Source organism: Bubalus bubalis, chromosome 19 (assembly GCF_019923935.1).
Source record: "Bubalus bubalis isolate 160015118507 breed Murrah chromosome 19, NDDB_SH_1, whole genome shotgun sequence".
NCBI classification, from domain to species: domain Eukaryota; kingdom Metazoa; phylum Chordata; class Mammalia; order Artiodactyla; family Bovidae; genus Bubalus; species Bubalus bubalis.
Window position 1 is genome coordinate 35,000,037 of NC_059175.1, and position 17,193 is coordinate 35,017,229.

At 40.5% G+C, this 17,193-nt stretch overlaps 1 protein-coding gene and 1 long non-coding RNA gene across 7 annotated transcripts in view; one reads left to right on the forward strand and one right to left on the reverse strand.

Moving 5' to 3' along the window:
* Positions 1-3,409, reverse strand: part of LOC102396391 — a 61,275-nt gene extending 57,866 nt beyond the window's left edge. For all 4 annotated transcript variants that reach the window (XR_006546662.2, XR_003104961.3, XR_006546663.2 and 1 more), the window contains exon 1: positions 3,400-3,409. This is a non-coding gene — a long non-coding RNA (uncharacterized LOC102396391). The remainder of the gene's footprint in view (positions 1-3,399) is intronic.
* FYB1 (FYN binding protein 1) overlaps positions 1-17,193 on the forward strand; it is a 172,943-nt gene that overhangs the window by 52,841 nt on the left and 102,909 nt on the right. The gene's annotated exons all lie outside the window — the stretch shown is intronic.

A 17,193-nucleotide genomic window follows, 5' to 3' on the forward strand; every position in this document is an offset into this window, starting at 1 on the left:
CTTCCCAGCTCCTGTAGGAATCCAGAGGCCCCTGCTCTGGACAGCGTTTAGTAAAGCCTGTTTGGGGGGAAATTCTAAAAGCTCCGGCAGCCTCATTGAGTAGTCACACCGCCACCTAGTGGCGCAAAGGCTAAATAAGTGCAAGCGATTGCCTTGAAGCTTGTTCTCGCCTTGTTGCTGCTGCTGCTGCTGCTTAGTCACGTCTGACCCTGTGCGACCCCATGGCCTGTAGCCCGCCAGGCTCCTCTGTCTACGGGGATTCTCCAGGCAAGAATACTGGAGTGGGTTGCCATGCCCTCCTCCAGGGGCAGGACCCAGAGATCGAACCTAGGTCTCCCTCATGGCAAGCAGATTCTTTACCGCTGAGCCACCAAGGAAGCCCTCTAGCCTTCAGTTCAGTTCAGTCGCTCAGTCGTGTCCGACTCTTTGCGACCCCATGAATCGTACGTAGCACGCCAGGCCTCCCTGTCCATCACCAACTCCCGGAGTTCACTCAGACTCACGTCCATCGAGTCAGTGATGCCATCCAGCCTCTGTCGTCCCCTTCTCCTCCTGCCCCCAATCCCTCCCAGCATCAGGGTCTTTTCCAATAAGTCAACTCTTCGCATGAGGTGGCCAAAGTACTAGAGTTTCAGACCCCATGAATCGTACGTAGCACGCCAGGCCTCCCTGTCCATCACCAACTCCCGGAGTTCACTCAGACTCACGTCCATCGAGTCAGTGATGCCATCCAGCCTCTGTCGTCCCCTTCTCCTCCTGCCCCCAATCCCTCCCAGCATCAGGGTCTTTTCCAATAAGTCAACTCTTCACATGAGGTGGCCAAAGTACTAGAGTTTCAGCTTTAGCATCATTCCTTCCAAAGAAATCCCAGGACTGATCTCCTTTAGAATGGACTAGTTGGATCTCCTTGCAGTCCAAATCATGTTTTCTTTCTACTATTGGAATCCCATGTTAAGGAGAAAAGTGGGGTGGGGTGAGGCAGAAAAAGAGAAGGAGAGAAAGGGCAAGTAGACAAGATCTTTCGTCGGTCTGAGGCATTAGTAGCGGCTGCTTCTGGGTGAAAATTTCTAACACCAAGAATGTGGAAGAAGACTGTGGTTCACTGGCAAAGTTAAAATTGTGGTCCCAGGGGTTTTGGTTAAGACCATGGTTCCAAAATCAAGAAATGAGTTTGAATGGGGCCTCTTCCATTCACCAGCTATGGACCTTGAGTGAATTACTGAACTGCCCCATGCCTTGGTTTCTTTGTCTATAAAATGGGGATAACAATAACTTCTTTATGGCTTATTATGAGCTCCTAGCAAAGAAGGCAATCCATAGCATTATCTATTGTCATGACTGTTTTTAAGAGGAAGATGCTGCAGAAACTGCTATCTCACAGGTCAGGTGATGCAGGACAGTGGGCCCAATGGCTGAGCAAATGGGACAACCAGATTCTGGTTCTGCCAAAAAGTAGCTGTGTGACCTTGGGTGGATCACATATCCTGTTTCCTTTCCTGCAAAATGAAGAGCTTGAATTCATTGATCATTAAGGTTATTTTTTCTTTCTCAAAACTGTAAATCTAAGGCAAGTCTTCCCATTAAAACTGGCCCACCTTTAAGGCTCATTTTGATCTTTCTTTTTACCAAAGCCCAGAGTCAAGGGTGTCCCAGGCGTTTATTTCTACAGCTGCTGGCAGATAAGAAATAGCCAGCAACTATAGATACAACTATAGATACAACTACTGATACAGTTTTTGCTGTATCAGTCACAAGGAATAGACCAAATATATATTTGGCCAGGATGAGAACCCAATGGAAAGTCCTAGAAACTGAAAAATATTCCTCCGTCAGAAGCTGGTCTAGGATTTCTCATACGTTTGAAGAGTTCAGAACGTGTTTTGTTGTTTTTTATCTCTGCTAACTAGCCTCCTTAACATGACAGGAAACCAACAAAACCTTTGAGCTGTACAAATTCAATATATACTTTATTAGTAGTGTTGCTAATTCTGTGTCACCCGTGTTGGTTAAACTAGTACCTGATCTTGCTTCCAAGGGCCTGTAAATGCCACTGAAACTCACCTACTGCATATAAGTATTAATAATTCCCCATTCTGTTGTTCCAAGCCAGGGACCATTCCACTGGAGACACCTTGCTCTGGGATGATAACGATAGTGGCCCAGAAAAGATAATTATGAAACAATGCTTCCTGCCCTTCATCCTAAACAGCACCCATGCAGGTGCTCAGACATTTAGAAAAATCAGAACAAAGGCATCCTGGATCTTTGTGAGGGTGGGTGTATTAATTCCTTGTGGATCCTATCACAAATCACAAACTAGGTGACTAACAACAACAGAAATTTATTCTCTTAGAGTTTTGGAGGCTGAAGTTTTCAAATCAGGGTGTCCACAAGGCCACATTGTCCCCAAAGGCTCTAGAGGAAAATCCAGTTTTTGGCTTTTCCAACTTCTGGAAACTTCTGGGGCCTCCCTAGTGGCTCAGATGGTAAAAATCTGCCCACAATACAGAAGACCAGAGTTCGATTCCTGGGTCAGGAAGATCCCCTGGAGAAGAGAATGGTTACCTACCCCAGTACTCTTGCCTAGAGAATTCCATGTACAGAGGAGCTTGGCAGGCTACAGTTTATGGAGTCACAAAGACTCAGACACGACTGAGCAACACACACACACACACACATACACACAAAACTTCTGGCAGCCTCCAGCATTCTTTGGCCTGTGGCTGCATCACTCCAAGCCTGCCTCCTCCCTCACATGGCATTCTCATCCTCTCTGGTCTTTTCCTTCTCTGTATCTTATCTTACAGGGACACTAGTCCTTGGATTTAGTGCCACCTGGTAAATCAGGATGATCTCCTCATCTGATCCTAATTATACAAAATCCTCTGTTTCAAATAAGGTCACATGCACAGGTTCTGAGACATGGACATATATTTTGAGGTTGCTACCATTGAAATGACTCAGTTGAGTAGAGAAGACAGGGCAGACATTTAGAAAGACAAGCAGTCAGCCTCTGCACCCCAGTTCCATTCACCCATGCTGAATCAGTTAAAAAAAGGGAAAGTCACTCAGTCATGTCCGACTCTTTGCAAGCCCGTTGACTCTAGCCCACCAGGCTCTTCTGTCCCTGGAATTCTCCAGGCAAGAACACTGGAGTGGGTTGCCATTCCCCTCTTCAGGGGATCTTCCTGACTCAGGGATCAAACCCGGGTTTCCTGTATTGTAGGCAGTTACTTTACCATCTGGGCTACCAGGGAAACCCATGCTGAATCACGGTAACCCCCAAAGACATTCCAATCCTTGCTACTGAATCTCGGCAACTCAGTAAACATGTGAGGATAAGAGCAAGAGCGATCCAAGGTCCCAATGGTTTTGAATCATTTTTGTACCCAAATATACCAGGTGATGCCACACCTTCCCATTTGTACTGGCTGGGCTGGTCATTCATTCTCCATAAAGAAATCTTTGAAGAAACAAAACAGGATGCATTGGGACATTCAGCATGTGCAGCTTGAAAAAATCCCCAGGGTGATTCCACCACACCCTGTGCCTCTTACCTTCCTCTTTCCTTGTCTTAACCTCAAAGTAGACCATTCAAAATATCTGTATTTACTTCATCAGTCAAAAAATAACTTTAGTCAGTGACAAGCGTGCTTATACTTCTCAAGTCGTTTTTGTTTTTATTCATATTAGAAATTTGACACTGGCCCACTGTTGTGTTAGTCACACTTACATGTGTCATTTAAAATATTCTAGAAGTTAAAAAAAATTTTTTGAGTCGAAATTTCATCTGAGCAGTAAGATGTTTACATATAAGCTTGATATTATTGAAATACCATTTTTCCTCCCTTTCGAGACATTTTCTTTTTTTTAATTGAAGAATACTTGACTTACGATACTGTGTTAGTTTCAGGTGTACAGCAAATTGATTCAGAGAGATATATATATACACACACACATATAAATATATGATTTTTCATTACAGTTTATTATAAGACATTGGATATAGTTCCCTGTGCTCTACAGTAAAGCCTTGTTGTTTACCTGTTTTGTATATAGTAGTGTGTATCTGTTAATCCCATTTTTGTTGTTGCTTACTTGCTAAGTCAGGTCCAACTATTTTGTGACCCTGTGGACTGTAGCCCACCAGGTTCCTCTGTCCGTGGGATTTCCCAGGCAAGAATACCGGAGTGGATTGCCATTTTCTTCTCCAGGGGATCTTCCTGACCCAGGGATCAAACCCCCTCTCTTGCATTAACAGGCAGATTCTTTACCACTGAGCCTCCAGGATAGCCTGTACTCTTATCTCTTCCCCCTCTTTCTCCTTTGGTAGCCATGAATTTGTTTTCTATGTTCGTGAATTTGTTTTCTATGTTCGTGAGTTTGTTTCTGTTCTATAAATAAGTTCATTTTCATTATGTTTTAGATTCCACCTATAAGTACCATCATATGATATTTGACTGACTTCACTCAGTGTAAGAATCTCTAGGTCCATCCATGTTGCTGCAAATGTCATTATTTTATTCTTTTTTAGGGCTAAGCTATATTCCATTGTATATATATATATAACCTCTTCTTTATCCATTCATCTGTTAATGGGCACCCAGGTTGCTTGCACATCTTGCCTATTATAAATAGCACTGCAATGAACACCCAGGTGCTCGTATCTTTTCAAATTAAGAGTTGTCATCTTTTCCAGATATATGCCCAGGTGTGGGTTTGAAGGATCATATGGTAACTCTCTTTTTAGCTTTTTAAGAAACCTCCACACTGTTCTTCATGTCGGCTGCACCAAATTGCATTCCCACCAACAGTGTGGGAGGATTCCTTTTTCTCTCCTTCCACTCCAGTACTTATTATTTGTAAGCTTTTTAATGGCGGTCATTTCAACTGGTATGAAGTGATACCTCCTTGCAGTTTTGCTTTGTATTTCTCTAATAGTGATCGTGAGCACCTTTTCACGTACCTGTTGGCCATCTGTATGTCTTCTTTGGAGAAATGTCTATTTAGGTCTTTTGATTATTTTTGATTTTTTGTTGTTGTTTTTACTGAGTTGTATGAACTGTTTGTATATTTTGGAGGGTTTCCTTGGTGACTCAGTGGTAAAGAATCAGCCTGCCAATGCAGGAGATGCAGATTCCATTCCTGTGTTGGAAAGATCTCCTGGAGAAGGGAATGGCTACTCACTCCAGTATTCTTGCCTGGAGAATTCCATGGACGGAGGAGTCTGGCAGGCTACAGTCCATGGGGTCACAAAGGGTTAGACACAACTAAGCAACTAACACTTTTCTTACTTTTCATCTTATATGTAAGTCTTCAAGCCATTTTGAATTTATTTTTGTGTATGGTGTGAGGGATGGAGTCATTTTGATTTTGCTCTTTCAATCACTGTAGCTTAGAAAAAAGGAAAAAAAAATCTTACTGTGTGAAAATATAAAAGCAATTATTTTCATTTTGGTTCACATCCTTCTTCAACTTCCCTGTGGTAGTGAACTTGAAGTTGCAGTCAGCTGAACAATCAACACTAGCCCCAGGGGACAATGGATAAACCAGAATGGTGCTCCAGACCCCTAAACCAACAGTTACAGGAGTCACGTCACTGACTGTAGAGAACAGCTCTTTGAGAGCAAAAGATCCAATGTAGTCATCTACTTAAACACCAACTCCTACACCAGACACACTTAGACCAAACATCAAAAAAAGCAGGCAGCATTGTTTGTCTTCTCTTAGCTGTTTCCCCTTTCCAGGTGACCTGTGATGTTGCAAAACCAGTCAGAATATTCTGGCCAGAGACCTACATCCCCTGTGTCACAGTCTGACTCCTTGTTCATGTCAGGGTATTGATAGAACAGATGTTAACACATCATCTGCAATGATGAGGGGTTCTTGAACTGAAGGTAAATTACTAGGGTTTGGTGGGAAATTTTTTGGATTAGAATGAGAAACAAAAAGTTCTGTATGTGAGCTGAGATGCTAAACTCCAAATACTAACTGTACAAGAAGGAAAGAAAGTCAGGATTCTATGATGTATTGAGAAGAACATGAGACTTAGAAAATCTGGGTTTGGATCTCCGTTCTACTATGTACTTGAACTCCGTATACCTTTCTGTAACAAGAAGAATTTACCAGGCTTTGGGAGGATCAAATGAGATATTATATGTGGAATTTTTGTTTTTAAGTGTGATTATTAGTTATAATAATAGAATTAATAATGAGTATAAAATACCAAACTCCAGAATGTTTTTTGCCATATATACAAAAACAAAGAAAAATACTGAGATCATTTGTACCCTGGAATAAGCAATCTTAGTAAAGCACAGATTTTGAACTAGTTAGTGGCAAAGTGCCACATACCAAAACTAACACATTAGCAAGGAATCACTAGGACCCTCTGGAGAAAATAAAGAAATGCATGAATGAGTGCGTATGTGAAAACCCAGAGCAGCTGAAGTCATGCAGCACCTTGAAAATTGAGGGCGCCTGAGAAAAGAGAGTGGCTAGGTATTAAGAGCAGGATATACACCATGGAAAGGTTGAAATTGAGAACATCACAGTTTTAATGAGAAAAGGTGCAACCGACAGTAAAGAGCCCCATGACAACAAACGTGAGAGAAATTGCTCATTTCATGGCAGAGTCTTGCTGCTGTGACTTCCAGGAGAGGAAAACAAGTGAAGTCAGGACTGTGGAGTGATTATATTATTTAATCCCGATTAAGAAATAGTGAGTGCATTTTCTTCCATGTTCAAAAGAAATGGAACAGAAATGGGTTGAGAAGAAAGAGGTATGGGGGAAGGAGTCCACATATTCTGTAAAGTGAGGTTTCAAAAATCATCCATCTCTCTGTGGATGGATGTGAATCTCCTATAACTTTCCATTTCTAATGTCTAGTTGTTTTATTTTTTTTTCCCCTCAAATCACACTCTGGCTCCCTCACTGACCGGCAGCTAGCTGCTGTCTTGATGGGCCTGTTGAAATCTTCCTCTTCTAAGTGGTTCTTGTCACACAGAACTTCTCCCATGCTGGGAAGGAAGTCTCTAGAAAACCCCACAGATGGCGTCCTCTCCCCACCCCCACCCACTCCATGTAGACCTTACCGTTTCAGTTTCTAACTTCCCTTCAAGGGCAGAAAGCAACTGCCAGGCTCGGTGACAACGTGTGTTTTCGTGTGTTGAGAGGGATGTGGGGGCTGAGAAAAAAAAGAGCAGAACATTTCTGTCCTGTTTTTCCTATGCCAAGGAGTATCTTTCTCAGCCATCAAGAATGTTTTGTTTCAAATTTCATGTGTTTGGCAGTGAGTTCTCTTTTGCTGGCTTATATTCTTTTCTATATGAAAATAGAATAGCCATTAGAAATAGTAGATGAAAATAAGATTTCTTTGGGCTGACACTTGGAGATACAGAAAAATGAAACGACTTATGTTGCATTACCATGTGGACATTAAACATTATCCTAAGATCCAAATAAGCCCCTAGAAAGAGATTTATAAAAACACTTCAATTATCTATAAGTTCATTAGACAAAATATAAATTCCTCAGAGATTACCCTCTGATTTCATATAGTTAATGCAGGCTAAGTGAATTATCTACTTTTGCTTTATTGACTACAACAAAGCTTTTGTTGTGTGGATCACAACAAACTGTGAAAAATTCTTTTTTTTTTTTACTGTGGTTTTTTTTAAAATTTTATTTTATTTAACTTTACAATATTGTATTGGTTTTGCCATATATCAAAATGAATCCACCACAGGTATACATGTGTTCCCCATACAGAACCCTCCTCCCTCCTCCCTCCCCATACCCTCCCTCTGGGTCGTCCCAGTGCACCAGCCCCAAGCATCCAGTATCGTGCATCGAACCTGGACTGGCGACTCGTTTCATACATGATATTATACATATTTCAATGCCATTCTCCCAAATCATCCCACCCTCTCCCTCTCCCACAGAGTCCAAAAGACTGTTCTATACATCAGTGTCTCTTTTGCTGTCTCGTATACAGGGTTATTGTTACCATCTTTCTAAATTCCATATATATGCGTTAGTATACTGTATTGGTGTTTTTCTTTCTGGCTTACTTCACTCTGTATAATAGGCTCCAGTTTCATCCACCTCATTAGAACTGATTCAAATGTATTCTTTTTAATGTATATGTACCACAGCTTTCTTATCCATTCATCTGCTGATGGACATCTAGGTTGCTTCCATGTCCTGGCTATTATAAACAGTGCTGCGATGAGCATTGGGGTACACGTGTCTCTTTCCCTTCTGGTTTCCTCAGTGTGTATGCCCAGCAGTGGGATTGCTGGATCATAAGGCAGTTCTATTTCCAGTTTTTTAAGGAATCTCCACACTGTTCTCCATAGTGGCTGTACTAGTTTGCTTACTTAAAGAGATGGGAATGCCAGACCACCTGACCTGCCTCCTGAGAAATCTGTATGCAGGCCAAGAAGTAACAGTTAGAACTGGACATGGAACAACAGACTGGTTCCTAATCAAGACAGGAGTACGTCAATGCTATATATTGTCACCCTGCTTATTTAATTTATATGCGGAGTACATCATTTGAAATGCCAGGCTAGATGAAGCACATGCTGGAATCAAGATTGCTGGGAGAAATATCAATAACCTCAGATATGCAGATGACACCACCCTTACGCCAGAAAGTGAAGAAGAACTAAAGAGCCTCTTGATGCAAGTGAAAGAGGAGAGTGAAAAAGTTAGCTTAAAGCTCAAAATTCAGAAAACTAAGATCATAGCATCTGGTCCCATCACTTCATGACAAATAAATGGGGAAACAGTGGCAGACTTTATTTTTCGGGGCTCCAAAATTACTGCAGATGGCGACTAGGGCCATGAAATTAAAAGACACTTGCTCCTTGGAAGAAAAACTATGACCAACCTAGACATCATATTAAAAAGCAGAGACATTAGTTTTCCAACAAAGGTCCATCTAGTCAAAGCTATGGTTTTTGCAGTAGTCATGTATGGATGTAAGAGTTGGACTATAAAGAAAGCTGAGTGCCAAAGAATTGATGCTTTTGAACTGTGGTGTTGGAGAAGACTCTTGAGAGTCCCTTGGACAGCAAGGAGATCCAACCAGTCCATCCTAAAGGAGATCAGTCCTGAATATTCATTCAAAGGACTGATGCTGAAGCTGAAACTCCAATACTTTGGCCACCTGATGTGAAGAACTGACTCATTTGAAAAGACTCTGATGCTGGGAAAGATTGAAGGCAGGAGGAGAAGGGGATGACAGAGGATGAGATGGTTGGATGGCATCACTGACTCGATGGACATGAGTTTGAGTGAATTCCGGGAGTTGGTGATGGACAGGGAGGCCTGGCGTGCTGCGATTCATGGGGTCACAATGAGTCAAATATGACTGAGTGACTGAAGTGAAGTGAATTATATTCTAAGCAAATGTAAGCTAAATTTGCTGTAAAAACTGTATGAAACAGAATAACAAAACCCCATGGTTTCAGAACTGTTTATTATCAACATCCTATCAGCATTCCACTAACATCAAGAAGTCAAAAATTTACAGAACAAACTTCAGAAATACTTAAAGAGTCATATTTAATTTCCTCATCCGTTAATGGTTAAGCCATCAGAGGCCATGCCAAAGACAAAATTGTACTTATGCAGGAGCTATTTGGTCAGATAACCAGGAAGATGTTTGAAGGTTCTAATTTGTAAAATGATGGTGATTTTTAGACCTGATCTTTCAGGACAAAGGGAACACAAAAGCAGAACCGATCAATATACCTGGAGAGTTCAAGGTGACTCAGCATTTGGGAGGTGGGCCTTCGCCGGCTAAACTTTACCAATTTCTGAGTGACCTGGCTTCCCCTACTTCAGTTCAACCCAGAAGGGAGAACCCAACGGGAACCAGGAAGGAGTGCAGAGCAGCAGGTGCCTGAGATCACAGAAGAGGGAGTGATGATGCACAGTGGCATCTATAGAGGTTTACTGCCAAGGTGCTGCTCAGTCTAGCCTCTGGAGGGAAGCCAGGCACACACACAGCTACCAGAGACCCCACTCGTGCCAGCTGTTTTCTTCTTACTACATTACACCTCACAACACGAGGCTGAGGTGGGTCATCTACCGTTCCCTCTCCACCTTCTCAAGTCGCTGACAAAAATGTAAGGGGTTGTCACAGTGGGGGCTGCCACTGCTTCTTCCGCTGCCAGCCCCTCCTCCCTGGGCTTTGACCAGCCTGTAGCAGCCCTCTCCTTCCCCAGGAACTCAATTTGTGGTGAGAGGCACGTTCCCACATCCTGTTAAAGAGGGGCTTGATGCTGCCTTCAGCATCAGAGGCTCAGCCAACTGGAATCCGTAACAGCCCATTTGCCATGAAGTAGACAGGGAGCTTTTGAGAATAGATTCATGGCTGGGTTCAACGCTCCTTAAGAAGCTAAGAAAATCTTTTCTCCTACTATTGTCTGTCTGATCAATCATGGAGAAATTCAGACAAATTTAGCCCATCAGCCAGTATGTTTATGTATATATATTTATGGCTGATTTGTGTTGTTGTGTGGCAGAAACCAACACAACATTAGGTCCTTCCCTGGTGGTTCAGATGGTAAAGAATCTTCTGGCAATGCAGGAGACCTGAGTCTGATCCCTGGGTCAGGAAGATTCCCTGGAGAAGGGAATGGCTACCCACTCCATATTCTTGCCTGGACAATCTCGTGGACAGAGGAGCCTAGTGGGCTACAGTCCATGGGGTCACAAAGAGTTAAACACAACTGAGTGACTTAAAGTTTCACTTTTCAACACAACGTTGTAAAAATATTTTAAATATTTAAATAAAAATAAATTAAAATTAGCAATTATGAAAAGAAATGTGTCAGGAAATATGGGAGTACTTATTTGGGTGGGGAGTGACAGAGGGGGAACATTTTTGAGGAAAAAAAAAAACAGGTCCCTGATTTTTTCATCTCCTTAAGGAAACAGAGTACACACATTAAATACATAAATTATGATTCATCTAAATATTTAGACAGTGTTAACAGAGATGAAAAGACTTTACTTCAGTTCCGATGTCTATTGTGGAACTTGCTATCTACCATCCTGAGAAGCTGTGTCATAAGTACTGTGTTTTAGTCAGCTGCCATGAACTCTATCTTGACAATCAAAAACAATGAAAGTCATTTTATTATACAATTTCTAATAAAAAGGGGTTTTAAGAAATTTTACTTTCAGACTAAAATAACTGCACCCCCCCAAAAAAAATTCTCTTTTCCAAGTTTACTAGGTATAGCAGATCAAGTCTCTTTAAAGAGAAAAGACAACTTATCTGTGTGTGTGTGTGTGTGTGTGTGTGTGTGTGAAGTTTGGGAGGGCTTGGCTTGGTCATGAAGAATATATTTTTATTTTCTTTAATCTAAGCAACAGAAATCAATGAGGCTAAATACTACTATTGTTCTATGAAAGTTTGAATTGCGTGAGTCTAATCCAAATTTTCACCAGTCTATTCTTACCTCGGGGGTGGTAAATTTATCTGGCTTATAGAAGAATGTGCTATCTTTTCAGTCTTTTTGCTATACTTCTAGTCAGTCTTGGGCTGAGTAGATCCTAAATTTGAACAACATGAGCCATCACTTCTGCAGGAGCTGGGCTCTCCCAGGCAGAGCACCACCCCTCATCTGGCTTCTTCACTGGGCAGGAGTAGGGCTGACTTCCTGGAATACTTTCCCATTGCATACGCATCTCCTCTCGGCCTCATATTATCCTCTGATGTCACTCTATATGGGGTTCTGTTCTGGGCAATAGTGACTGGTAGGAACTAATTTTGTTCCACAGGTAGAACCAACAATTCAGACCATATTTGAGCAATGATATGTTATCTCAACATAGCAATAAAAAAAGAAAATCTATACAGGATAAAATCGATCAGTGATTAAAGAAAGAAGAAAGAGAATCAGAGGCATAGAGAAAGATTTGAAAAACTATTGTTATTTGCCAACTTGCCTCATGATTAAAAGCATTATATGCAATCAAGTAAAATCATTTTCTTTCTCTTATTCCATGGTCTCCATTTAGAAAAGAATAAGAGCATCCATAATAGGGGTTCATTTTCCTCATGAGTTAATTACAGAAGTGACACTACCACATCTTAAGGAAGCAAAATCAAGCTCAAAGTTATTTTATATTTTATGTATTTATTGGCTGCACTGGGTCTCAGTTGCTCTATGCAGGCTCTCTCTAGCTGTGACCAGAGGCTACTCTCTAGTTGCATTGCATGGGCCTCTCGTTGCAGTGGCCTCTCTTGCTGAGGAGCACAGGCTCTGGGCACTCGGGCCACAGGAGTTGCGGCATGCAGGCTCAGTAGTCGTGGCTCAAGGTTTAGCTGCTCTATGGCATGTGGAACCTTCTCAAACCAGGGATCAAACCTGTGTCCCCTGGCACAGGGGGCAGGCGGATTCTTATCCACTGCATCACCAAAGAAATCCTCAAAATTATTTTAAATCCATTAGTTACCCAAGATTTGTGGGTGTTTTATTTCAGTTGTGTTTTACAAGTGAAACTTCACAAAAATGAGACTTGAAAGACAAGGAACTTTGAAAACAATCTAGTGATTGTCTCTTGTATCATTTAGTTTCTCTACAGTTTTTTGTAGGTTTTAGAGTGTATAGCATTATAAAAATTAAAAACAGGCTTTCTGGTAGGATGTTTCTAATAATCCAGGAGTAAGAGGATTAGCCCAAAGCTTCTGTCTTAGCACTGTTGGGACTGATAATTCTTAGTTTCAGGGGTCAGTCCTGGGTATTGTAGGATGGTTAACAGCAGCTCTGGACTCTATTCATGAGTTGTCAAGAACACTTTCTCAGTCAGCCATTTCAATCAAACACGTTTGCAGACATTGCAAAAACTGCCCCAATTTGAGAACCACTGGATTAACCTAATATCCAAGACATATTTAAAACCAAGCAAAATCCAGTTACCAATAACAGTGATAGAGTATTACTAATTTTTCCATATGAAAATATGTAGATGAACTAGCTACAAAGGAAAACATTTTCTTGATGTGTAATTTCTTGATGTCTGTCCTAAATGCCATCTCAGTCTTTAAGTATATATATTTGATTCACTGCCTTTATGTAAGTTGCTGAAAGCAAAAAAGATTTTCTGGAATCTGGAGTTGTTAACTAGAAGTTCAGAGGATGTAGCTAAAGTATTTTTGCATCTTCCCAGGGACTGTGGAAAACATGTTAAGTTTATATCAGTGAAGATGTATAATTCTCAGAAAGGGGAAAATATGAGGTCTAAAGGAAATTCACTTCTACCAAGAGCATTTCTACATCTATGTAATTATAGCACAATGGGTAGTAGTTTTGGCTAAACATTGTACAGACATTCCTTGAATTAAGATGGTTCAATTTAAAATTTTTCAACATTATAATGATGCATCTAGCAGAAACCAAACTTTGATTTTTGATTTTTCTCTAGGCTAGTGATATGTGGTACTATACTCTCAGGTGATGCTCAGAGCTCCCAGTCAGCTGAGCATTCAGGAGGGTTAACAAGATTAAACCCCAGTACACTTACAACCACTCTGTACCTAGACAACCATCTTGTTTTTCTTTCAGTATGATATTCAATAAATTACATGAGATATTCAACACTTTATTATAAAACAGGTTTTGTGTTGGATGCTTTAGCCCAACGAAGGGCTAATGTAAGGGTTCTGACCATATTTAAGGGAGACTGGGCTAAGCTAGAATGTGCTGTAGGTGAGGTGAATTATATGCATTTTCTACTTTAGGTATTTTCAGTTTATGATGGATTTATTGGGATGCAACCCGATCATAGGGCTATCATAGGGCTTCCCAGGTGACTCAGTGGTAAAGAATCTGCCTGCCAATGCAGGAGCTATAGGAGACATGGGTTTGACCCCTGGGTCAGAAAGATCCTCTGGAGGAGAAAATGGCAACCCCCTCCAGAATCTTTGCCTGGGAAATCCCATGGACAGAGGAGTCTGGCAGGCTACAGTCCATAAGATCGCAAAAGAGTTGCACAAGACTTAGTGACTAATGGCAGCAATGACAAACCCCATCATAAGTGGAGAAAGATCTGCACAAATACATTAACAGATGGAAAAAAATAGAAAACTACATCAAATAACTTTGGAAAATAAATTTTTAGTAATTTGAGGTGAAATGTTTGTTTTACTTAAAATATCTTAAACTCTGAGATCTCCTACAGTACATTCTGAAATACCTTTTCTTAAGGATAAGCAGAAGCCTGATCCTTAAATCATTAAAAGTTTAAAAAGTCCTGCAAACTAATGTAAGGTGTTAATAACAGGAGAAATGATGTAAATTATGTGAGAACTTTCTATATTATCTTCTGAATTCTTCTATAAATCTAAAATTGTTGTAAAAAATAAAGTAAGGCTTTAAAAAGCTGTGTAAATAATAGGCATTGATATGGGTCAATTGTTAAGGGAAAAAAGCAGAATTGATACTGAAAGTATTTAACAACTAGAATCACTTAGGAACCAATCAGAAATGGCTACTGATGGTTTATCTTGCTGAGCTGGTGTGTAGCACAGGAAAAAAGTAAAGTGCAAAGCAGAGCTTCCCACATGTACAAAACACAGGGACAGAAAAGATGTACCTGTGTTTATTTATATACATTTTTATCAATATAGACATAGCTTAGAAATATACATAAGAAACTGGTAACAGTGGTTGACTGACTCTAGAGAGGAGTTGAATAAGCTCTCCATGCAATTTATTGTTTAAAGCAGGTCAATTTTGAGAATAAAAGGGAGCATTATTAATAATTATTCCAGAACAATAAGCATAAACTTGTGTTGTACTGTTAAGTTAGGTATATGACCCTCCTAGACCTGGGGCAGGAGGGTTTAGAGAGAGAGTCAGGTTTTAGAGCAGGATTACTTTTCCCTTTATCATAAAATACATTGTTCTTATCCTCTTTTTAACTTTTTCAAAGTAAAAAGAACCCTAGAAAATGGAATGAATATTCATTCTACAACGAAATCAGAATGGGAGAATGTAAAAAAAAAAAAAAAATTAACCATTTTTGCCTTTCTATCATTATTATTAAGGAAGAAATTCAACTATTATTGTTAAGATGAAGGGTGAACCTGGGTGTTGAAAGTTTTAGCTAATAAACTTACTAAGAGTGATAACAACCAAAACTTCTAAACCTAAGTAGTCCATATAATAGATTAATAGTTGTGGATTTCAAGCCATTCAGAAAGTAAACATATTAGTCATTCAGTCGTGTCCAACTCTTTGTGACCCCATGGACTATAGCCCACAAGGCTCTTCTGTCCATGGAATTCTCCAAGCAAGAATACCTGAATGGGTTGCCATTTCCTACTCCACGGGATCTTCCCGACCCAGAGATTGAACCTGGGTCTCCTGCATTGCAGGCAGATTCTTTACCACTGAGCCACGAGGGAAGTATTAGTAAACACAGGTGCTGTTGCTAATCTGTGGCTCTTTTTTTCCTTGTCCTTCAACAACCAGTTAAAGTTTTGGGGGCACAGTGCAGGGGGTGGGGAGGTAAGCCAAACTCAAACATCATAACTTTACAATGTTACCCAGCAGTATGCTGGTTTCAGTCACATTGATATAAAATTAGGACATAACATTAATGATTGTAACTTCAGAATTTGGTCACTTGGAGAAAATGATGTTATGTGACTAGTGAGTTAGAAAAAAAAAATCACAATGGCAGATAATCATAGAATGTATATTATGTTGCAATTCTTGGTCTAAGAAAATTTACATGCATTAACTCATTTAATCCTTTTATTTTTTAAAAAAAATAAAACCCAATGAGGAATAGGTACTGTTACAATTCTCATTTTATAGATGAAGAAAACAGAGTTTCAGAGAGGTTAACCAACTTGCTAAGTCACACAGTAAGTAAGTAATCCAGTCGAAGTTTGAACCCAAGTCAGTAATTTCAGAGCCAGGGCTATTAACCCTGATGTTACACTGCCTTCTGCGTCTGGGTTGGCACCTGGGACTCAAATTACAATTCCAAGTCAACCACTTCCATATTTTTAAAGTAAAATCAGGGCATGCGGTTTGACAATGGGTTAGTGTGTTTCGTGGATTTCCCCCAACTCCTCCCCCACCCCAGCCAAAATCCAAGATGTGAAGTTACTGTGTCTAAAAAGGATGTCACTCAAATCCTTTGGTTTCTGTTCTGTCACCAATGCAGTGAGAGAGGTGAACTATATATTTCCAAGGCTTTACTTGCTTTGTAAAAATAGGAAACCCTCCCAAGTTCCAGATACTCTTTAAAATGTCCTACAGATATTGATTTGTTTTGTCTTCCTAACAGCCCTATGACATGGCTTTACTAGTCCCATAATAGAGGAAAGCAAACTGAGGAAATTTTTGTATTGATAATTCTTTTTGCATTTTGTGTTAAGATTTAGTCTTTCATAGCTATGATCTCGGGAGGCAAAGGCAGAACTTGTCTTCACCTGTTCCCTCTTCCAGCAACCAAACTCTCCCTGGTTCTCTGGTCCTCCTGCCTGTTACCCCCAGGGATTGCTTGAGGATTTGAGAAAATCATGTGGATTAGAAAAATGGTCAAAGGAGGCAAGGTAGAAAGCAAGATATTCTCAGCAACTTGGATATAGGGTAATAAATTAAAGGAGCAAAATCAACCTGGAAAATGCTGCTTCTGCCTGGTTTTCTCCTCCTGTCTAGGTTCCTTACCCTCATCTTGCAAGTACACACACATTATAGGTTAGTACAGAGGGAAATTCTTAATGAAAGAACCATTTCTTTTAAAAATCACCATTCACAGAATTCAGCTCAGTGTCAACCTGAACAATTCCCCAAATATATTAGAACCCCAAGGGTTCTATACAAAGGAAAATGAGACAGTTTTTGGACTTTGTAGCTCAAGACAGACCTGAATCTGCATCTCTGGCCTTACAGTTTCTGGCTGTGAGCCCTTGAATATGCTACTTAACATTGCTAATAAGAGTAGTTTCCTTTCATTGAGCCCAGGCTGAGGGTCAGGGAGGCACTTCACAAACTCCATTTTTTAACACATATGACAATTCTGGCAGATAGTCTCTATTATCCCCATTGTATAGATTGTATCACTGAGGTCCTGTGAATCAATGAGGATTGCAACCAAGTTCCCATGCTCGTACCATCACATCCTCCTGCAGTTTCAACCTCTTTCCTATG